Source organism: Triturus cristatus, chromosome 5_1 (genome assembly GCF_964204655.1).
Source record: "Triturus cristatus chromosome 5_1, aTriCri1.1, whole genome shotgun sequence".
Lineage (NCBI taxonomy): Eukaryota > Metazoa > Chordata > Amphibia > Caudata > Salamandridae > Triturus > Triturus cristatus.
The window spans coordinates 813,194,443-813,219,197 of record NC_140587.1 but is presented as its reverse complement, the minus strand read 5'-3'; the positions used below and the strand labels follow the sequence as shown (position 1 = coordinate 813,219,197).

At 50.9% G+C, this 24,755-nt stretch overlaps 1 protein-coding gene across 1 annotated transcript in view; it reads left to right on the top strand.

Annotated features, from left to right (window-relative positions):
* CEP76 (centrosomal protein 76) overlaps positions 1-24,755 on the top strand; it is a 275,662-nt gene that overhangs the window by 188,677 nt on the left and 62,230 nt on the right. The window lies entirely within an intron of this gene.

The window sequence follows — 24,755 nt, the reverse complement described above, 5'->3', positions numbered from 1 at the left end:
ACAGGACTAGTACAATTTTTATGATTTTTAGGCTTTTTCGAGCCGTGTGTTTGTGAGTAAAGGCTGACTGTGCTCGAGCGATTCAAAGATAATCACACCATAGTTTGATCCTTGGGGTTCTTATCCGTGGCCAGACAATTCCACTTTCAGTATAGAAAGCTTAGGTGCTATTACAGCAGCATAGCTTACAGGCAGTGTCAACCTTCCCAGCCAGTGCATCAGCAAACTCAGCCCTTTCAGGGCAGAGCACATGTTTGAGGATGGCAGTCCTCCAACTCTTCCTCTTCTACTACAGTGGTTCCCAAGTCATTTTGATTTGCTGTCTCATACTCAGCTGATGGGGTGCAGGATACAGTATCTCCGTCATGGGTGGAAATCTATCATGTCAGACCAATGAAGTTTGCAAATTGATCAAATGAGCTACACCATACCTTTCTTCCCCACCTCAGATTCAATCCACCCCAGGTCACATTTCAGTGGACCACACATCAATCTTAATGCTAGAAATCCACCTACTGGTGGCTAAGGGTGCATTTGTACAAGTGCCAGACGCTGAGACTCTGAGAAGAGTGAGGGGTGATAGTCTTACTATTTCCTCATACTGAAGAAGCATGGAGGCCTCAGGCCTGTACTAAACCTCTGGCTATTGAACACCTTTCTGGGAAAGTACAAGTTCAAACTGCTTACTCTGGTGCAGATCCTTTCTGCTTTGGATCCTGAAAAACAGATGTCTTTGGACTGGCAGGACATACATTTTGAGATGCTACTCATGCAGTCCCACAGATGCTACCTGCGGTTCACAGTGTGGTCGGAACGCTCCCAATTTACTGTGCTCAGCTTCTGCCTTACCTCGGCCCCTCAGGTGTTCATGAATGACAGTTCTTGCAGCTCATCTATGGTGGTCATGGATGTGTGTATTTCCGTAACTCGACAACTGGTTGTTCTAGGTGGGCTTGCGGCAGTTAGTCACACACCACTTCCAGACAACGGCCATGCTTCTGATCTCTTTGGGGTTTTCCATCAACGAGCGATAGTCCCTCCTGAGCATTACATAGAGGATTCCCTTCATAGGAGCTATCATGGGAACTAAAGTGTTAAAGACCTTTTCACCCCCTCAGCTAGTCCAGGACATTCAGGATATGATTCCAATATTTTAGGCACAGTCCTGAGTCTCGTTGAGGATGGTTCTGAGAATTCTTGGGCACCTGGCCTCATGCTTTCTCTATCACATAACTCCAGATGGCACTTTTTGTCCCTACAATGGAATCTGAGATTTCACTGGGCTCAGTTTCAGGGTTATCTCTGACTCTGAGACAGCTCGGGACCTCACGTAGTGGCAGACAAGCACCAGTCTGACAATTGGCTGGCCACTCCCCCTTCCCCACCTGGATGTCACATTTAGTAACGGATGCATAATTTTAGGGTTGAGAAGGCCATCTTGGTGAGGTGGTGATAAGGGGCCTAATGTGTCCAATGGAGACCCAGCTACACATCTACCTTTTGGGAGCCTCATGTCCTTCAAAGCCTTCCTACTGACCTTCAAGGGAAGGCTTGTACACCACCAGGTGGTCTTGAATCCTGTACCAGAAGGTCCTACATCTCTGGAGGAGACTGTAGCAGCAGAAGTTCTTTTTGGTAGCCAACCAACTAGTGCAGTCCTTAAACAAAAGCAGAGGAGCTGAGCACAAGTCGGCTGGTGGACCACAAGTGTCATCTCCACCCTGAGGTGGAATGCCCTGACTAGATCTCTACATCAACAGCGAGAACATGCAGTGGCCAATCTTCTGCACATTCGTGTTGCCTCCAAAAAGGTTAATGGGAGACTTATTCACTCTAAAATGGGACATGGGTCTCTTGCGCATCTTTCTGGTGCTGCCTCTCCTGTCTCAAGTTCTAAGGATGGTCAGGACAGAAAAGGCCCAAGACAAATTTATAGCCACTGACTGGCTAGGAGAGCGTGGTTCCCAGAGCTCCTGGGCTTGAGTATTTGCACTCTGATCTGGCTACCCCTTTAAGAGAGCCTCCTGTCTCAGCATCTGGGAAGGGTCCGAAAAATAAAACCTCCACAACTTTAGACCTTCATGCATGGAGATTGAGCAGTGGCAGTTTCTTCTTTTGACTTCCTGCAAGAAGTGACAGATGTCAAGTTTCAAGTTTCAAAACTTTATTCGGATAATCGTAATCCATAAAAGCACAAAATACAATTAACATTGCAGATGTACAATATGCAAGTATTTACAAGATAAAAACAACAAATCGTTCATATTTTAAGACCTAGTTAAACGGGCACGAACCGCAGTTTTTAAAAAGGAACCCACACGGAAAACAAGTTCATGATCATCGAGGGTTAATATCATTGAAAGTGCGAGATCCAGGCTAATCGGTTTCAATTTTTTAAAATACGGAGTTAAAAAACATTTCATATATTTAATTTAAAATTTACAAAAGAATAAAAAATGTAAAATTGTTTGATCACTCCGGCAATCACATGGGCACGGCTCGACAATTTGATCATTATGATTCCATAGCGGGAAACTAAGAGCATATTTGATGGTGCCAGCCCTAAGGCGAAATAAGAGGCCTCGCTCCCAGTGGCTCATTGGGAGAGTTAAGTAGCTGGGTATGGGATAAGTTAAAAGATTACGGGCTAGGTATCTAGTAACACTAGGTTTCAAGGACTCTCTCACAACCCTTTCGTCACTGAACAGTGTATAGAGAGCTTGTTTGAGTACAGACTTGAGAGGGAGCTGGATGGTGGTAGGATCAGAAAAAACATTTTGAAAATTCGCACTACCAAGAACGCTCTGCACCCCAGAAAGCCAAGGGATAGACATGCCTCTGTCACAACATAAACAATCCTCTATAATATCCCTAGTCAATTTAGCGGCAGGATTTTTCCAAATAGCCAGCCAAAAAAGAGCAGGGCGAGCCCGAATAAAATCCCCTATAAAATGCAACCCTAATTCTTTATGACCTATGTAGTGGGTAGAGGAGATGGGGGCACAAAGGAGCTTCCTGCTAAATCTATTTTCCTTGGCAAGAATGTGCGGACATCTGGCTGTTCCCCAAACCTCAGCTCCATACGTTGCAACCAGAACACATTGGGCCTTATATATTTTGAAAGTGACAAGCAACGCGCCAGTCCTTTTAGGGCGGGGGAGGCTCAGGATAGAGTTAATGGCCTTTGAGAACCTACCCCTGGAGTGGGCAATATGCCCACTCCAGGAGTTGTTTGCAGCAAAGAACACTCCCAAATACGGTAAGCTATTAGTAGACCCCAATCTCTCTGTCCCCACAACGATGCTTCCAATGTGTCGTTTCTTCGGGCCACAGGACATAACAAAGGATTTCTTAAAATTGGTCTTTAAGTCCAAAGAGTCCATATGGTCGACAAAACCATTCACTAGGATGCGTAACGCATTGGGGGTGCGGCCCATAAGGACCGCATCGTCTGCATATAGCAGAGCGGGGAGGTAATTGCCCTTTATTTTGGGAACATCACAGGTTAGAGAAACCAAGGACTTATGCAGCCCATTAATATAAATAATAAATAAAAGAGGGGCTAAAACACATCCCTGTCTAACCCCTCTATGCACTCTTACCGCATCAGTCACCTCACCCCCTTGGCTAATCCTAATGCAGGCCTTCAGATCTCTATGCAAGTAGGCCAGGAAATGAACCAGAGATTCATATTGCAATAGGGCCCTCCAAAGCATCGACCAATTGACTAGGTCAAAGGCAGTGGATAGGTCCATGAAGGCGAGGTAAATTGGGGATTTGCGAGCTACGGTATATTTACCCAAAATAAGACTGAGGTTAAGACATTGCTCTGCCGTACCAACCTTATTTCGAAAACCCAGCTGGCAGCTCTCTAAGATGTGATTATCCTCGGCCCAGGTCAAGATTTTATTATATAACACTCTACCTAGTATTTTTAGGGTATTGTCAATAAGGGAGATAGGCCTATAACAGGATGGTTGGGACCGATCTCCCTTCTTGAAGATTGGCACTATTGTGCTCCATGACCAAGTTGGTGGTAGAGAGGTGAATGTTAGATTGTTGAAAACATTCAACAATAGAGGGCCCCACAAATCAGGATAAGATTTAATAATATCAATTGAGAGGCCATCCGGGCCTGGGGCCTTAATCCCCGCGCTCTGGGTGATAGCTTCTACCACCTCCGATAATGATATTTCTACCCACGGGGGGTGGTTGAATACTGGGGTAGCTGTTACTGAGTGCGGGGCGGCATAAATCTTAGAGAAATGGTCCACCCAGGCTGCACCAGAAATGGTGCAGTCCATTGGGGTCAAAAGCTGGCCTGAGCAACGCAAGTCTTTGACCGCGGCCCAAAAGACATTCCCCCTTCCGCGATCAGCAGTTCGCGCTAACACCTCCCAACGCTCTTCTAGGATCTCCTCCTTCCTTCTCGTAATGGCCAGTTTGTATCGAATCCTAGCATTTTTCACATCGGTTGGGTTCCTCGGGCAGGAAGATTAAACACGCCGCAAGTCGCGGTTGGCTAGAGAACACTCATGATCAAACCATCTCGGGCCATGCGCCGCAGGGTCATAAGTTGGGCTCGGCAGGCTGAGCAAATCTTGACAAAATCCTCAACTGTCTCAGGATTCGGATTTAGGTCAGACAAACAAGAGTAGAAGAGGGGTAAGTTATCTCCAGTGTCTGGAAAGTCCCCTTAATATTAATACCACTCCATTTTAATCTAAGATTATTTGAACATATGGAGAGGTTCCTAGCTCCACATTCCTTATTATATACCGGGCGGTGGATTGATTTTAGGCAAACCTTAATGGGGTTATGATTCCCTTGAGGCATGGGAATAACTATAGCCTCACTAATACGGTCAGCCAACCCAGGAGACATAAAAATATAATCAATAATTGATAAACAATCTCTGCCTCTGAATGTAGGTACTAGGGGAACTGTTAACAGACAATTAGCCATTATATCCATTACATTCTCCAGGTTATGTGAATTCAAAAAGGAAGTCAATTCCACTCCCCTTTGACACCCAGAACCAAAGCTACTTTCCCCCATGGGTGGACAAGCCGCAAAGTTTTGCATTAAAATCACCTCCCAACACAAACCCGCTAGTTTCATCAAAGTCGTGCCTAGATTCCAAAGTAGTAATAAAGTTAAAAAGATTTATAACATTTATATTTGGCAATGAACTAAAATCATTGTTACAAAAGTTAACCAGCAAAAAACTTATTTTCTGGGTAAATAATATGGCCTGGAAATTCTGATTATGCGTTGGTATAACCCTGGTAGTGCCTCCGACGGTAATATTGACCCAGATAGATAAGCCTCCCGAGGGACGACCCATTCTAGATTTAGTTGCCAGAGTGTTATAGCAATGGAACCCGTTAACGTGCAGTTCCGTAGTAGCCCATGTCTCCTGTAACATAATTATGTCGTAACTTTGAATTAAACTGAGCCACCCGGGATCGCATAATCTCTGTCGGAGGCCTGCTACATTCCAACTTAAAACATTTAAGGTGGCCGCTTTTGACACAACTCTCCCTGGGTGACTGTCTAGGCTATTTTGAATAGCAAGTGCTGGCACTGGAGAAAGAGCAGGAGTAGCCTCAATCTGTAACAGGGCAAGGGGTTCAACACTCACTCTTGGTTGTCAGTCGGGAACATCTAAATCTGACAGAGCTGAAAAGCGATTAACCAGAGGAAGGGCCTTGGGCGTAGGCGCATATGCATTAATATTAGGTTTATAAAAATAACCAAGGGTAAACATACATATGTTCGACTTTAGACCCGACAATAACTCACAGGTTTGCATTAGGGACCGAACGGTGTGGGGACTACAAAAATTGATAACAATACAATCGCCTATAATGTTTTTAGCAGATTCGCCCACCCATCCCACTCTTCGCACCATTAAGATTTCGTGCAGTCTGGCCGGGTCGAACACTTTGTGTTTCCTCAGCCAATCCACACATTTGTTTCGAAGATCCACCCATGACTCCTTCCTAGAACCCGACAAGCAGGGAACTCCTGCCAAAACTATCACATAAGGATAGGAGGCAGGGGGAAGATTCAGAACCTCAGTTCTAGGAAAAGTCTTTGGCGGCATTGGATCTATGGTGGGTTGTCTTACTTCAGGGTCCGATGTTCGGGGGGGAACAATCGCAGAGTGCTGTTGCTGTGAACTACTAGATGGACACTGGGTCCCATTGTTGGCGTCAGCCGTCCTGAGACCTAGGTTGGCAAGATCCCCCTGCGTATGAGTAGTTGTAATTAAGGGATTGCGGTTAACAACCGGGAGATCAGAAACTGGCTCCCGGGTTAACAATTGCTCCATACATGCAAGTCTTTCCTGTAAAAAAGAGAAGTTTTTATCAAATAAAGCCTTGGAATGGCTAACTATTGCTCTCAAGCCCGACTCCAGGGCAGTCATAATGTCATCTTTGCTTGGGAGGCAAGTTATATCATCAGTTTGGATACCAACGGACGCGGTGGTTGGAACAGCTGAAATTTGTAAAGGAACTACACTAAGAACTCCAGAGCGATTGTGGGATTTGGATGTAAGGTTGGGGCCCCTTTTGCGTTTGGCCGGTGGTTCCTTAGGTTTAGACTCTGTAGAATTTTTAGGATTGCGGGAACGAGTTCGAACTTTTTGTCTCCTTAGAATAGTAACAGAGGGGGAGTCTGGAATTACTAATAAGGAGGATTGGGGAGGAGGTGCCTCAAACATAGGAGAAAGGGTAGGTGATACAGAGAGCCGGGGATGTAACATGTCTCCCTGAGTTAGAGCTTCCAATGAAGAGCGTCTTTGAGCCGTTAGTAAATCTAGGGACAATCGCCGCTCAGTTAGCTCGATCTCATGCGTGAGTAAACTCTCTGCCCTAATCATGAATGCATCAAGTGTCCCCACCGCACCCTTACGTCTATTCATACTTGTGCAATTCTAAACACACCCTGATGCAACAAACAACAGTGATTTAATAAGGCAACCGCCCGTGTGTATGTAACAGTCACCTAAGGGTATGTTTTCCTTGAACTACAGGTCCATAGGGGGTGGCCCAGCCCGGCCTCCTCAGGCCCCTGACGGCCACAGACGGCCCGCCCTTTGCCCGGGCTTAGCCCGGCGCCACCCGCGCGCGTCCCGCGACGCGAAGGATGCTCATCCGTTTTTAGCGCCTCCGGGCGCGGGACTGAGTTCGTTTCGGGGCGGGACCACAGCCGGGAATTCTGGGGGCTGTAGGCAGAAACCTCCGCTCAGCGACCGCTGCGATCGGCAATTGCAGCAGCGGCGGCGGGAGGGAAATGACAGGGCAGACCACAAGCGCCCAACAGCCCACCTCCTCTGCCCAGAGTCCGCAGGTAAGAGTGCACAAAAAGTCAGTCAGAAAGTGAGGCTCCCGCTCCACCGAAGGAGCTCGTCTGTTTTTAGCGCCTCCGGGCGCGGAAGTGAGTTCGTTTCGGGGCGGGACCACAGCCGGGAATTCTGGGGGTTGTAGGCAGAAACCTCCGCTCAGCGACCGCTGCGATCGGCAATTACAGCAGCGGCGGCGGGAGGGAAATGACAGGGCAGACCACTAGCGCCCAACAGCCCAGCTCCTCTGCCCAGAGTCTGCAGGTAAGAGTGCACAAAAAGTCAGTCAGAAAGTGAGGCTCCCGCTCCACCGAGGGAGCTCGTCTGTTTTTAGCGCCTCCAGGCGCTGAAGTGAGTTCGTTTCGGAGCGGGACCACAGCCGGGAATTCTGGGGGCTGTAGGCAGAAACCTCCGCTCAGCGACCGCTGCGATCGGCAATTGCAGCAGCGGCGGCGGGAGGGAAATGACAGGGCAGACCACTAGCGCCCAACAGCCCAGCTCCTCTGCCCAGAGTCTGCAGGTAAGAGTGCACAAAAAGTCAGTCAGAAAGTGAGGCTCCCGCTCCACCGAGGGAGCTCGTCTGTTTTTAGCGGCAGTGACAGATGTAATTCTTGCCAGTGGTCCATCCACGACCTGGGCCCAAGGTACCTCAACGACCGCCTGACCTTCTACACGCCCACCCGCCAGCTACGATCCGCGTACCTTGCTCTCGCCGCCATTCCTCGCATCGAGAGAGCCACCGCCGGTGGAAGATCCTTCTCCTACCTGGCGGCTAAGACATGGAACTCCCTGCCCATCCACCTGCGGCTGACCCAGGACCACCTCGCCTTCAGGAAACAGTTCAAGACCTGGCTGTTCGAGCAGTAGCAGACCCCTTCCCCCAAGCGCCTTGATACCCTTCCGGGTGAGTAGTGCGCGATATAAATTATTGATTGATTGATTGATTGATTCACAAATTCCAAATTTGCTCTGGGAAAGTTTTGTGGCCTGATGCACCCTCTGTCTTCTCGATCCTCTGCTATCTTACTGATTTATTGTTGTTTCCTTTTTTTGTTTGCCTTTGCAGTGGGCACGATCAAGTGTATTTATCAGCTCTTTCATCTTTTTATGTTTACCTGATCAACCCTGTCTCTTTAAATCGCTGGTTATGATGCATTATCACTTGGAGCCTAACACGTATCTGCCCTCCAAAGCCATTTGTCATGCCTCCACATTCATCTGCCAATCAAGACTGCATTTCTTAACACCATCAATTCTGCATGCCATGTTCATTAACTACTGGTGCTTTCGTCCCGATGTCTTCATCCTTATAAACCATGGGACCCTGTGGGCCCAAAACTGCCTCTCTAATGCAGTGGAGCCCTGCTGTTGGAGGGGGTGGCTCCCATCAATATCTGGGAGCGCAAGTCCGGACCATAGCCACATAAGTGCTATGGCTGCACTCGTCGGACTTCATTCCAAGATGGTGGACGCGGCCAAGGGAGCTGCAGTGGAGGACCTCTCTGGCCGTTGGGGAGGCCCAGATGTCTCTCCGGCCTTGAACATATGCCGGGCCTGCAGAGGAACTGAGTGGTTCGCCCCTCCTGCCCTTCCTGTTGCACGCTATCGAACCTCACCTGGGGCTGGGCTTGAGAGGCTGGCTTGTGTCCAAGTCGACATTAATTGGCACCACGGAGAGCTGCTCTTGTTGAGGTTTCATGGTGGTCGGATAACCCCCCGGGCCCCACTTGTTACACAGCCAGTGAGGAGTCACTGCATTCCCTGGAGCATTTAAGATACTGGAGGCCTGCCGTGGGTTGTGATGGCATCACTCTGTGGGTGTGTGGCCCCATTCCTGCCAGAGTAATTATCTTGGACTGTCTGCAGTCCTTGGTAATGAGGTGAGGTGGGCAACTCCCCCTTGCTAACATTTCAGTAGGGGTATTGTTGTGGCGATTGGGACCCCTGGACACCAAGCTTAGTGGGGGGTTCTTTTGGCCTGCGGATGGACGGCCTCCCTTCTTTGAGGGGCTCTGCCAATTCGAACCCAGAGGGGCAGATGGGTGTGGGGGTCCCTTGCCCACCCTCTCTTAATTGTTGGGAGTCCAGGGGAGTCAAGAGTCACCGGAAGAGACATTGTGGGGGTAATCCATGACTCCTGGGAGCACTAGCATAGAGCTTGAGGTGACTGTATGCCAGAATGACACTGAATTGATCACCTGTGTTGCCTGTTTGCCTACATTGAGGTAGGATTGAGAAAATTAGGTGTGGGGATTGCCCCCTCTCTTTTTTTTTTCCCCTGAGGTGTGAGCATGCTAAGGTTGAGTGCACCCGCTTCACCCCCTCACCCCACCCTCAGCACCTCCCATCTTGGACCTGCTGTGGGGTAGTGGCAGCTGGGCCATATTTGCCTATACCTAGAGTCGCTGCGTAGGAGGTTACTGGCGGGGACACATTGAGTTTACACCTCAGGGTCTTTCCACACCCCAACCCTGACTTACTGCTGCCAACTCAACAAGACTCCCTGTGGACTGGAGGCATTTGTAGCCTTGTCACCCTATGGCTGAGAATATGGTGAAAGACAAGCAGACTAAAATGACTCAACAAATAAACATCAATTAATAAGCGGCTGGGGAGGCAGGGCCTTGAGTGATACTAGCATAAGGTGAGGCCTACACAAGTCTCAGGGTCTCGTTGGGGCCCAATCCAGGCAGCTAGTTAATACTCTCAAAATCTATCCTGAAGGTGAAAACAGACCCCATTTCCCTGGAGGTTAACCTCCTTCTTGTGGAACTGTGGAAGGTTGTTGAGTGAACACTTGAAACTGAGCAAAACGTGGAATGGCTGCAGTCAGAAGTAAAGGCCCTCAGATCTACAAGGAGCTCCCTCACAGAGCTTGCAAAGCATTTAGGCAATAGATTGGAGGATGCGGAGGGTAGGTCTCAAAGAGGTAACCTCTGTTTTGTAGGATTTCCAGAGAACGTGGAGGGAACCGCACCAAACCATTTCCTTAAACTGGATCAGGACTGTTTTGAAACTTGAAGACCTTTCTGGCCTCTTTTTGTGGTGGAGAAGGCACATAGAGCCTTGCCCCCCTTAGCCACCCCTGATAACCCCCTACAGAACGGTATTTGCTAATATCTTAATTATCGAGATAGGGATGAGATTCTGCAGGCTGTTAGGAAAACTGATGATCCCACATATGAGGTGCAGGTGATTTGCATCTTTCCAGATTGTACGCAGAGGGTCCAAAAGCTTTGAAAATTGTTTACCTAGAGGACCGTGCTCTGCTGATGGTGGAATATAACATGGACATGGTTGGGCCTCACATTTTCCCCTGGAGGTTACATCCGGAAAGTTTGCAGAATTCGGCTTTTCGGTTGGATTTGCGGGGGTTGGTTACCACATACTTAAGAATTAAGAATAATTGGACCTTAAGGGATAGAAATGGAAATGAGTAGGAGACTGTTAAGGTGGTGCTTAGGAATTATTGTCTGGATGAAATAGATGATACCCGTAGACATCTGTAGAGTGAACTGACAACGAGAATTGGCACGACTGCAGAAACTGGCCCCGTGCAGTCCGATTGTTGACATTGAGTTGCTTTTGACTTGATGAGGAGTGAGAGAGCGAGATCTGGGAAAGGTTGGACCATTTCACCAGATGAGAATATACATAAAGGCTACACAAGGATGGAGATAAAATAGGACAACCACTGGCCTGGCTCCTGAAGAAATAACAGCCTACTCCCTTGATACTGGTGTTCTGCTAATCGGATGGCTCAGCAGTGGCAAAACAAATGGGGCTTGATGACAACTTATGCACCTATTTAGCTGAAATATACCTGAATCCCATCACACTCACACAAACTAAATCACAAGAGGAGGATTTCCTAGTCTCGTTACAGCTTCCTAAAATTTCTGTAGCCAGAGGTAAGAATTGGAGGCAGATCTACATAAAGAGGAACTGTTGGTGGCCATAAAAACTAATTGTATAGAGCTCCTGGGACAGATGGAATTCCCCCTGAGTTCTATCAAACCTGTGCAGCACAAGCTTCTGAGAAGTTACTAGTGTCCCTAATGAAGGTAAGGGTGTTCGTGTGCGACCACCATCTATGAGAGAGACCATTTTTACTATAGTATTAAAACAGGACAAGGATCTGAGTTCATACAGACCCCTGTCCATGATTTGTGAGGATCCTAAGGTTCTGTCTAGGGTGCTGGTGGCTTAACTGTACCGGACATCTCAGATTCACGAGTATCAGTGCGGCATTATGCCAGGGAAGGGCAGTCAAATATATTCAACAAGACTCTCACGTGTGATGCATATGTTAGAGGGGACAGCGATGAATATCAAGAATGCCTTTGACACCTTAGATTGGGAGTATTTGTGAATGGATTTAACTCTGATTAGATTTGACCCAGAGTGCGGACTTCGGAGCAAAAAATAATTGTTGTACACATGCGTCACAGCACAAGTGCAGACTGGAGGCTATATATCAGAGTGCTTCGAGGTTTGAAGGAGCATTGGACAGGCTTGTCCCCTATCCCCTCTACTGTTTGCGCTAGTAATTGAGCTCTTTGCTATATATCTAGGAAGCGAACTGTGGGAGTGAGGCACAGAAGTCGGGTACTCTGCGCATGTAGTTTCAGTGTACGCAGATAAAACCCTTCACATACTTGCAGCATCCATACTTACCGCTGCTACTGCTATTATAGATATTGGAAAGGTTTGGCGATGCTTCTGGCCTTTATATAAATAAACACAAGATTGTCCTTTTCCCCTTGCCAGGTTTGGTGGGTATGGGAGATATGAGGAATCTCCCAGATGTAGGACTGTCCTGGGAGTTGCAGAGGTTTTGTTATCTGGATATCCAGGTTGCACACTCACCTGCTGATCAAAATACCCATAATATGGGTAGGACTCTTTTGGGTCTCGGGTCATTCGTGAAACTGTGGAACACATTGCTGGTGTCGGTTATGGGTAGGATAATGATAAGTATGATGGTGTTTCTTCCATGATGTCTCTATGTTCTTCAGAATTCAGTGTGCCTGATTCCAAGGTTGACCTTTCAGGAATTGAATAGCCTTCTGATCTTGTTGGAGTGAGAAGGTAAACAAAGCAGTTACCCTGGAGATGTTGAAATTGGATAGAGGCTGGAGGCAGAGCTACAATTATGTTATATTCCTGGGATGCTGCAGTATGCAATGCTGTGTTGTGATGAGGGTCAATCTTGGTAAGAGAGATTGCTGGCCGGTTCATGGAGGAGGGTCAACTTCCAGTTCTTGTTATGCTTGACAAACACCTGCCAGACCACAAATGGGCATCCATCCGGTACATATCTGTTGCATTGGAGTTGGAGATTAGACAGGTTTTTTTTTTTTTTTTTTTTTTTTTTTTTTTTGAAAAGGTTTTTATTGAACAATAATTCGATTACAAGTATGGGCCTACAACCACCCGGGCCGGCCGCTAGGTACACAAGGAAATATACACATATCAAGGCTGCAGTCCGTTCCCATGGCACTGCCCCGCAGTGGCTCAAGATAGTTCTCGAAGAACAGCAAGTGTCAGTCCAACAAAAACAGAAACAAAAGAAAAAACAATAAAAACAAAAGGCGAGTTACAAGGGATACCAGTGCGGTTCAGGCTCCCCCCGGAAAACTCCAGTCAGAACATTTGAGCAGTCCGCTAAAGAGAGGAGTACCGGGAGGCCGGGGACGGAGGGGGGGGGGAAGGGGGTCAAGGGAGATGAACGTCCATATGTAGTTGTTACAAAAAGCGCCAGGAGCCGTCAAGGGTCAGGGGGACATGGCGATATCAGTGTCTACCAGGGGGGGCGTACAGATGCCTCCGCGATACGCATTCCATTGACCCCAAATTCTACCCCATGCCCCCGGCTTGCCACGGGCCACATACACTGTCTTCTCCCGAAACATACACCAGTCCATATTCTCCTTCCATACTGACACGGTGGGCGGCCGTTGAGCGCCCCAAAGTTGCGCTATATCCCTCTTGGCAATCATGTTCCCTAGGGCCGCCCACCGGGTCTGAGCCGCGTTGTAGTCATTGGGCTCCCACACATTCAGGACACAGCGACGCACCTCCGGCAGCAGCACAACCCCGGTGACCTGTCCCATAACCGTGTGGACCCGGCGCCAGTAGTCCGCCACCTCGCGGCACTCCCAAAGGATATGAAGAAAGGTGGCGCTGAGCCCGCAGCCTCGTTTACAGAGCCCGTCGTCGGAAAATCCCATCGCGACCAAGCGCGGACCCGTAACATACACCCGGTGGAGAATCTTGAGCTGTACCAACCGGAGACGAGCCGGAATGGCAACCTCCTTGGGGGACGACAGTGCAGACTGCCAGTCTTCGTCGTCCAATTCGACCCCATCCCCAGTCCAAGCCTCCCGAAGGCGCACCAGGAGATCCGCCCGATGATTAATCAATTTTTTATAAATTAAAGAAATAGTACTATCAGGGACATGTCCGTCAAGTACGCGGTCCTCGAGGGGCGAGGAAACAGGGATCATGGTCCCCTCCCCGAAGACCGAGAGCAGGGCGTGTCGAACCTGGGCGTAGCGGAAGAACTCCCTGTCGGTCAGCTCGTATTCGGCCTGTAGCACCGCGAAAGTCTTGACCGCGCCCTTGTGCCACAGGTCTCCCACTTTGCTAATACCAATCGTGTCCCACTGGTCAAACCCCTTGGTGGTCCACAGGCTGCCCAGGCGGTCGGAGGCAAACAAGGGAGTAGCACATGTCATTCGCTCACTCCAGCCCATGGCCGCAGTGGCAGCCCTCCAGGTCCGCACAGCAATCTTAGTAGGACCCGTAAGGGTCCGGTCAGCCAGGCGGGAATAAAGTGCCCTGTTGTAGTTCCCGCCGGGAAGCAGGAACTTGTCCATCTCATACGCCGGATTCAGGCCGGGCGCATACGTGGCGTGGTTAATGGCAGATAGCTGCGAGGCCCAATAGTACCTGCGAATGTCAGGAAGCGCGATGCCCCCGTCATACCAGGGGAGAGTGAGCTTGGCAAGAGCAATACGCGCCCGGCCGTTCCACACCAGTCTCCTCTGCAGGCTCTCCACCTCCCGAAAGTAGGCCACGGGGATAACGTCGAAGGAGTTCTGGAGTGCATAGAGGAACCTGGGAAGGGACATCATTTTAAACAGCGCGGCCCGACCCAGCGGGGACAGGGGCAGCCTGCACCACCGGGCCGTGTCCTCACGCAGTCGCCGAAGTGGACGCAGAAGATTCTGCTCGTAGCGAGCCACCGGGTCCAGCGAAACGTATATCCCCAGGTACTTAAAGCCGCTCAGAGATATTTGAATCGGGAGCCGAGGCGGCAGGAGAGGAAGACCACCAGCGATGGGATAAACGCAGGATTTAGACCAATTGATCGTGAGACCCGAATTGTTCCCAAAGGAGGTCAGAACGTCAAACAGGACGTTGAGTGACTGCCGCGGTGAGGTGAGATACAGGAGAATGTCGTCCGCATACAGCGAGACCCGATCTTCAAAGCCCGGGCCCCACCGGATCCCTCTAAGCGAGGGCTCCCAACGGAGCCAGGCAGCGAGTGGCTCCAGGGCGAGAGCAAAAAGCAACGGGGACAACGGGCACCCCTGCCTCGTGCCCCTGCCGAGGGCAAAGGGCCGAGAGACCCGCCCATTCACCACCACTTGAGCCATGGGTCCCGTGTAAAGGAGCCTCACCCAGCCAATAAATCCCTCTCCAAAGCCGAATTTATCCAAGACGGCCCAGAGGAATGGCCACTCAATAGTGTCAAATGCCATCGTGGCATCCAAAGAAACCAGCACGGCCGGTTCGGTGAGGAGCTCCGCCCTGGCGAGGACCCCGTGCAGACGCCGCAAGTTAAGAGCGGTGTTGCGGTGCGGGATAAAGCCGCATTGGTCCGGATGAATAAGGTCGCACACGACACTCAACAATCGATTGGCCAGGACTTTCGCCAGGATTTTGGGCTCCGCATTGAGCAGTGAAATAGGCCGGTAAGAGGTACAGCGGTCACGCGGCTTGCCCTCCTTGGGGAGAACGACTATAGTGGCCAAGCGCTGGTCGGCCGGGAGGGAACCCGCCGCAAGAGAGTCGCGGAACATGCGGCCGAGGAAGGGCGCAAGCTTATCAGGACGCAATTTGTATAGTTCAATGGGCAGACCATTAGGACCCATAGCCTTGCCCGAGCGAAGGGAACGAATCGCGGTCGCTATTTCATCCGACGATAAGGGGGCGTCCAGCCGCTCCCGGTCCTCAACGGACAGGCCGGGCAGAGCAATATCTCTCAGTAGGAGGCGAGAGTCATCCTCGTCCCTGTCAGTCACCGGGGAGTACACCGCCCGGAGGTGGTCAGCGAAGCATTCCACAATCTCAGCCGGCTCAGTCACACACACACCATCCGCAGCACGCAACTCGGGGACCACACGATTCACTCTCTCCTTTTTGTCCAGCCATGCAATCAACTTTCCCGCCTTGTCCCCCGCGTCATACAATCGGCCCTGCTGCTCCCTATACATAGTTTTGGCCGCGTCAGTGACCAGGGACCTATATTCGAACTGCTTCAGGCTAAGGGCATGTAGCCCGTCCGGAGTAACATTCGCCTCCAAGGCCGACTCCAGCCCCGAGATGTCAGTCTCCAGCTTCACCACCGCCTCGCTCCTAACCTTCTTGGCCACCACTATCTGGGCGAGGGCGTGTCCACGTATAACAGTTTTAAAGGCTTCCCAAAGGGACAACGCAGACGACACCGACCCCTCGTTTTCACCGAAGTATTGGTCCATGGCCTTAACCAGGCTGTCACGAATCACAGGGTCCCGCAGGTACCAGGGGTTAATGGGAGCTATCCGCCCTGCGGACCGCGACCCGGTGTCAAAGACAAGCCACAGCGGAGAATGGTCGGAGATACCACGCGCCAGGTGTCTGACCTCTCGAATCCGACCAGTCTGCGCCGCGGGCATAAGGAAGTAGTCTAACCTGGAGAGACTCCCATGCGCCCCCGAATGAAAGGTGAACTGGCACTGGGTCGGATGCATTAGTCTCCAACTATCCACCAAGCCGAAGGTCTCCAACATCCCACCCAGCCATGACTGGGCAGCGGGGAGGGTCCTCGGTGGGTGACGATCCAATTCACCCGAAACCACAGAATTAAAGTCCCCGCCCATGAGCAGGAGGCCGTCCGGGAGGTCAAGCAGCATTCGACCCAAATCAGTAAAGGTGGAGTTCTGGAGGCCCGGGGGGACGTAGACTGAAACCAGGGTAAGGGGCTGCCCCTCCCACCTCCCAATCAGACACACATAGCGCCCTCTGTCATCCGAGACTATCCTCGTGATCTCCACCGGAAGGGAGGCTCGCAGGAGAATGCCCACCCCCCTGGAGCCAGTTGTGAAACCAGAATGGGCTACGAGGCGGTATCCCCCCCTGTTCATCGCATGGCAGACATTGCCGACCAAATGCGTCTCCTGGAGAAACACCACATCAGGAGTCAAACGACGCAAATATTGCAGTACAACACCCCGCTTAATGCGGTCCCCCAACCCATTGACGTTCCACGACATAAGCCTCAACCCGTCTCCCCCCATCCCCTCCAATGGGTCAAGAGTCCCCCAGCCCTCAGCACCGCTCCCAAATATGGATAAAAATCAATACCTCGCCCTGTAAACAAAAAACACACAACTAAACAACCCCCCTTCCCCCCCAACCCCACCCCAAGTCCAACGCCCCCCACCCTGCACCCCTGCGGGCCAAAGACCCCCCCCAACTTGCAGTGTGCCTGTCGCCCCACTAACCCCATTCTACAAAAAGACCCCGGAGGAGGAAAGGGACCCGAACCCGCCCGCACCCCTCACGGGTCCTGGTAAAACACAGTATGCAAAAGAAGTAAGACCCAACTGTACAGTGCAAAACCGCAAAAGCAAGGACCAAAAGTCAGTCTAAGGGGACCCGTCACCTGCGGTGCCCCCAGAGGGCCCGGGCCGGCCACCCCCGTCCGGCAGCGAGTCCAGCCAGTCACTTGCGGCCACAGGAGTGTCAAAAAAGGCTGTCCGCTCTCCATGCTCCACTCGAAGTTTCGCCGGGTAGAGCATCGAATACTTCAGGCCTAGCTCGCGGAGACGGCGCTTCACCCCCTGGAATCCCATCCGCTGTTTCTGGACCAGTTGCGTGAAGTCCGGGTAAAAGTTGATGGTCGAGTTCTCGTAGCGGACCGGGCCACGGGTCCGTGAAGCCTGCAGAATAGCATCGCGGTCCCTGTAGTGGAACAGCTTAGCCACGATAGGCCTCGGGAGGGCCCCCGGCCGCGGCCGGCCGCCCGGAACTCGATGGGCCCGCTCCACAGCGAAGAATTTGCTTAGGCCAACCGGGGACAACTGTTGCAGGATAAGTTCCTCGACCACGAGGTCCACCGGGCGGCTGTCGGAGGACTCCGGTACCCCAATGATGCGGATATTGTTGCGTCGGGCCCGTCCCTCGAAGTCCTCAAGCCGCCGGGCCATATGGTCGTTGACCACTCTAATGTCCCCAAGCGCGGCCCGCAGATCCGACACCTCCGCACCCAGGGTGGAGGTCCGTGTATCAAGGGCCTGGACCTTCTCGTTGGTTTTAGAGAGGTCGGCCCGAATCAGGGTGACGTCGATCGCGACAGTGTCGATCTTACGGGCCAGGGCCTCATATTGCGTCGCGATAGTTTCCCTGATGCCCTCAATGGCACCCATAATGTCCTGTAGAGAAGGTTCCGCAGCGACGGTCGTGCCTCCCCCCGCAGCATCCGGGGAAGGGCCAGCAGCGCCAGGGGACCCCCTGCCCTGGGTATAGCGGTCCATGTTGTTGCTCTGGACCGCTCCCCCGCGCAGTGAAGCCTTGGTCTTGCGCCCCTCCGGACCCCCTTTGCCCGCCATGTGAGCGCAGTCACTCAATGGGACCTCCGATCAAGGGGTGCGCGGGTGCCAGCGAAAGGACCACAAACTGTCGGTGTAGGGGTCGGAGGCGTCAGACCCGCCAGTAGCAGCTGGAAGCACCCCTCGGGCAGAGGCCCAGGAGGCACCTCGCCACCTCGAGCACGCACGCCAGCTGAGCTCCTGAAGGCCAAAACCGAAACCGAAAGTGCTGAATCGATAACTGGCACCGCGCTGAGGCCGCTGTTGTTCAATTGCAGCCCGGCCCCACGGGTCACCTTCACCCCGGCCACCTCCGTCGGGTGGGTCCCAAAAGTTCCGGCGACGATAACTCAGGATTCCCAGGTCCGATTAGAGTTTTGAAAAGAGATATATAGTCAGCTGGTCTTCATCTCTCAGATTCCATACACCAAATCAGGATATTCTCAGGATTTATTCCGAGGAGCAGAAAGGGTCCGGGGAGCCCTGTGCTCACGCGACCATCTTGGATGCGCGCTAGGCTCCTCCTCTCGATTAGACAGGTTTTGATGCGCCCACTTTTTGCTAGATAGTGGAACATTTGTTGGCTACAGTCATCTCAACATATATAGCAGATTATAAGTATGATGCAATGATGAGAAGTGGACTTTCATGTAGCGGGTGACCTATATCGTTGGGAGGCATTTCTTACAATTGAAGAGGTGCTGCTAGCTTTTCTATCAATCAATCAATCATTCGCATTTATAAAGCGCGCTACTCACCCATAAAGGGTCTCAAGGCGCTGGGGGGGGGGGGGTCAGTGCTCGAAGAGCCAGGTCTTGAGAGCTGCCTTCTGAAGGAGAGGTGGTCAGGTATGGCGCGGAGGTGGCTGGGCAGCGAGTTCCAGGTCTTCGCTGCCAAGAAGGAGAAGGATCTTCCTCCGGCGGTGGCTTTGCGGATGCGGGGTACAGCTGCCAGGGCCTGACCGGCGGAACGTAGAGTGCGCGGAGGGGTGTAGAAGGAGACGCGGCTGTTGATCAGTTTGGGTCCGAGGTTGTGGAGGGCTTTGTGTGCGTGGGTCAGGAGTCGGAAGGTAATCCTCTTGTTGATGGGGAGCCAGTGGAGTTTTCTCAGGTGTCCGGAGATGTGGTGGTGACGAGGGATGTCCAGGATGAGTCTCGCGGCGGCGTTCTGGATTCGTTGGAGTTTTCTCATCAGCTTGTTGGTGATGCCAGCGTACAGGGTGTTCCCGTAGTCCAGGCGACTGGTTACGAGGGCGTGGGTGACGGTCTTCCTGGTGTCGGTGGGGATCCAGCGGAAAATCTTGCGGAGCATGCGGAGGGTGTTGAAGCATGCCGAGGTCACCGCGTTCACCTGCCTGGTCATGGAGAGTGATGAGTCCAAGATGAAGCCGAGGTTGCGTGCGTGGTCGGTGGGTTGGGGAGTGCTGCCTAGGGCGGGGGGCCACCAGGAGTCGTCCCATGCGGTGGGAGTGGGGCCGAGGATGAGGACCTCCGTCTTGTCTGCGTTCAGTTTCAGACGGCTGTCTGTCATCCAGTTCGCCACTTCCTTCATTCCTTCGTGAAGTTTGGTTCGGGCTGCGGTGGGATTGTTAGTGAGGGAAAGGATGAGCTGGGTGTCGTCGGCGTATGATATTAGGTCGAGTCCGTGGTTGCGTGCGATGTTTGCCAGGGGGGTCATGTAGACGTTGAAGAGAGTGGGGCTGAGGGAAGATCCTTGGGGTACGCCGCAGATGATTTCCGTGGCTGTCGATCTGAAGGGGGGGAGGCGGACTCTCTGGGTCCTGCCGGAGAGGAAGGAGATGATCCATTTGAGGGCCTTGCCTCTGATGCCGGCGTTGCTGAGGCGTCGTATCAGGGTGCGGTGGCAGACCGTGTCGAAGGCTGCAAAGAGGTCCAGTAGTATGAGGGCCACGGTCTCACCCTTGTCGGTCAGGGCTCTGATGTCGTCCGTGGCTGCGATGAGGGCGGTTTCGGTGCTGTGGTTGGCTCTGAAACCGAACTGTGTGGGGTCGAGGGAGTCGTGGGTTTCCAGGGCGTTGGTGAGTTGAGAGTTGACAATTTTCTCAATCACGTTGGCGGGGAACGGCAGGAGAGAGATGGGTCTGAAGTTTTTGAGATCGGTGGGGTCTGCTGTGGGCTTCTTCAGGAGGGCGTTGAGCTCTGCGTGCTTCCAGCTCTCCGGGAAGGTGGCGGTGGTGAGGGAGGCGTTGATGACGTCTCGAAGGTGTGGTGCTATGATGTCGTCGGCCCTGTTGTAGATGTGGTGCGGGCAGGGATCCGATGGGGAGCCGGAGTGGATCGAATTCATGGCGCGGGTGGTCTCCTCGGTGGTGGTTGGGCTCCAGTTGAGGATGGTGGTGATCTCGTTGGCGGGTTCTGGGGGGGGGTTCGCGTCGGTGGTCGGGAAGCTGTTGTATATGTTGGTGATTTTCTGGTGGAAGAAGGTCGCGAGGGAGTCGCAGAGGTCCTGTGATGGAGGGATGGAGTTGTTTTCTGCGTCCGGGTTGGAGAGCTCTTTGATGATGCAAAAAAGTTCCTTGCTGTTGTGGGCGTTGTTGTCCAGTCTATTCCGGTAGGCGGTTTTTCGTGCGGCGCGGAGGTGTTGGTGATGTTGGCGGGTGGCGTCCTTGAGAGCTGAAAGGTTCTCTTCGGTCTGGTTGAGGCGCCACGTCTTCTCTCGGGTGCGGCATTCTTTCTTGGAGTCTTTGAGGTCGGGGGTGAACCATGAGTTTTTCTTGTGGTTGTTGGTGCTGGCTTGAGTCTTCAGGGGGGCCAGGAGGTTTGCACAGTCGGAGAGCCAGTTGGTGAGGTTGTTGGCGGCTTCGTTTGGGTCGGTGGTGCCGGTGGGTTGGTTCTGGGAGAGGGTTGCTGCGATCTGTTCTGTGGTGATACGGTTCCAGTGTCTTCTTGGTGGTTGCTGAGTGTGGTGATGCACGGTGGTCTTCTTGAAGCTGAAGTGGACGCAGCTGTGGTCCGACCAGGTGAGTTCGGTGGTGTGGTTGAAGGTGACGTGTCTACTGGGACAGACCCAGTTTCTTCAGTTTACCAACATGTTGAAAACTGCTCTGGGAGTTAGACTGGCTTCCCAGCAGTGCAGGTGATATCCCAGATAGTGGAGTTAATATTAGAGGCAGGGTTGACAAGAGGCATGATCTTGTGTCTATATATGCTGCTTTAGATAAAGAGCAACAGAGGAAGCCCTTGAAGGCGCAATGTCTGTGGGAGTTTGACCTCCAGGACCTCCTGACCGACAGTAAGTGGAATAGGTCCTGTGCTCTGGTTCATACTGTGGCCATTTTTTCTATGTGCAAGTTACCAAGTTTTCACAACTTGCACTGCACCTATATCATGACCCAGGGACTTAATAGACTATTCCCGGCACGTCAAGCCACACATTCAAGATGTGGTGATGGGATGGCGTCATTTTACTTATGACCTAGGTGTGTGGCCGGGGGTCTGACTACTGGCTAGCAATGATTGCTGCAGTCTTTGGGGTGAATGCCTAGAAATTGTGCAGTACAGTAGTAATGCCTGCTGGGATTCATAACCAGGCCTAAAAGGGACAGAAGATTAGACACAGGTTTGAGGCATTGGCTTGCTTCTAGCGACACAGCGCAAATCTATACACTGGGTCTCCCTGCGTGACTCTCAATTCCAATCTTGGACTATAGATTAGACTAAATGGGCTGTTGAGAAGGAGCATTGCTTAATAGAAGTGTGGAGGGATAAGGATACGGAAGATCATTTGGAACTCTGGGAGGAAATGATCAATACTTGGACAGAAGACCATGGCAACCAGCATAACCAATTAAGATACAGCATAGAGAGTTCATCGGAGGATGAGGGAAATTGTGAGGGGCAGCGCAGAGTGTAGAGGACTGGTAATAGTGGAAATCTGGTATGGAAATGTTGCATTTGGATTAAAATGAGCTCTGCTGAACTCAACACCCCAAATATCCTGCTGTAGTGTACTAAGTATGTTTACTGTTGTAGGGTTGATGGGTACAATAGCCTGCCGTGTGTCTTGCATCAAGCATCAATGTAAAGCTGTGTTTCACACTTGTTGTTATGTTATATAAATGTAAAAGATAAGGTAAAGATGCTAATTTAAAAGACTACAGGTGCTTTCTTTATGACCTCCCTACACCACTATTTCCCCAGACAAATTGGTGCCGAGGGCTCCGGTTGCCTTCACTTCAAAGGAAGTTTCACCTTTCCATGTTGCTCAATTGATCACCCTAGTGTCATGATGCACTTCGCCACACACCTTGAAAGAGGAGGAGATGCTTCATTGGCTAGACGCTAAGTGATCTTTGGGTACACTGGCCGTATGAGAGACCATTGTGTGGATGATCAGCTCTTTGTGGAGTTCGGTCAGACCAAGAAAGGCAAGGTGGTGTAAAAGAGGACTGTGTCGAAGTAGATAACGCTCTGTATTAAAATTTGATGTGCGCAGGCTAACAGGGAAACCCCAGAATGCCTGCTGGATCATACCATCAGGTTCATGGCTGCATCGATGGCACTAGCAAGTGGGTTACAGGTTCTGGACATCTGATAGGCTGTGAGGTGGGCGCCGGTTTACTTATTTACGAAACACTACTGCCTTGACAGCCACGTTCGGGTGGAAGTCCATTTTGTCCTCCTAGTCCTGCAAAACTTCATAATTTGAGTCCACTCCGCAGACCTTTAGAAGGAACTGTACTGGTGTCTATTCTAAAGGTGAGGTGTCTGCAGTCAGAAGCGTCCATCAGAAGAACAGGTTACTTACTTTTGGTAACGCTCTTTCTGGTGGATATTCTGTTTAACCACCGATTCCTCACTGCCCTCTCAACTCCTCATTCTGTGGTGTTAATTTTTTATCTTCATAAGGCTCCAAGTTAGATTTGGACATACTGTCACCTGCATTTTGTTTGCATGCCAGGGTGACGCTTATATGCAACTGTGCTCCGTCACTTCCAGGGAGGTGTGAAGTCACTGTGGCGCTATGCACCACCACCAAATGTATTGGGAGCTTTGCTGAAAAATCTCCGGATTGTTTGGTGTTTCGGAATATTCTAAAGGTGAAGAATCTGCAGTTAGAATATACACCTGTAAGAGCTTTACCAAAGTTAAGTAACTTGTTCAATTTGTTAGGTAGATGGCTGTTAGCCAGTGAGGCTGAGCCTGATATAAAATGTGTCGTTGTTATGTAGTTTCTGGGCTAGAGAACGGAAGGGTTCAGAACACAAAAAACCTCAATAAGGCCCTGGGGCATGGTAGTGGGGAGGCCATCCTCTGCGGCGGTTCCCTTTACAGCACTGAAGGTTTGCAGAACTGGCGCCATTATTATACCACATACTCTGCAAACTTTGTTTAGAGCAAACAAACTCCCAATGCAAAACTAATAGCCTTGAGGCACTGGGAGATTTCTCCTTGCATGTCGGAGTCATTCTCCATTTTCCCTGCCTTTGTCTGTCATGCCTTGCATGTTGCCCAAGCGACAGGGGAAATGATTGACTGTCACCTTGCCCTCATTGGGGTGGGATGGCCCTAACTGTGACTTGGCAGACCCTTACTGGATGGGCTGCCATGTCACAGATTTACAATACCTGAGCCAGCAAAGGTTTCACTGATGTTAGTCTAGCACTTCACTTACCTCTGGAGATGGTAATTCCTTCTGGTTTTCTAAATCTTTATTTCTGTGGGGCTTTCTTTGTTGCATCATCTTCTGTCTTCCACTCTAAGAACGTATTATACACTGCTCTGTCTTTAAGCTGTCCTTTTTTTTCACGTCACTGACCTCATAACCACTGCGTTTTGAGAACAGTCATTTGTTGCACCGCTGTGCAGTTTGTTCTGCCATTGATATGCACTGCCATTGGCTTGCTAGCAGGGCAATGTTGAGCAGTCTCTGCAGGAGACAGAGGGTTTCATTTTAATAAGAAGAGTTAGGAGGTAAATTCAGGGTAGTAGTGCAGAGAATCCTTTCTGCCCTTGAGGAAAGGAGACTCCCCCTACCCCCCTCACCCCCAAGCCCATTAGCTCTCATGTGGAAGGATGCCAGTGGCAGTAACCCCTAGAAAGGTCAACATTTTGGCTAGCCCTTTCCATCTACCCTAGATCTCAAGAGAAGACATGTCTCTATATTGTCCTCCATCTTCTGCTGGGACATCTTGATTGAGTATATGTGAATATATTGCAGTAAAAAAGGGGAACCAAGCCATGTAAATCACTGAATTCAACAAAGCAACATACTCCCAACACAAACAATACCGTTGCAAAATTGGACATCCATGTTACACACGTTGCTTACTGTTCATTTACTAATTACGAACACTGTGCTGTGTGTCATTAATTTGAAAACATAGATTACAATTTTCAAGCCAAAACTGTTCCTTCTAAAACACAATTGTGATCACTATGACAATTGCAGCACTCAATATGTAAACAATGCCTCCTGTGGTGAAAGAGAATCCGTTTCTAATGTAGTAAAATGAAGTGGCTGAGTGTTTGCTTTAAAGAGTTATGGAATGGGGGAATTCCTTGCTTTGTCTCACGGTTTATCGT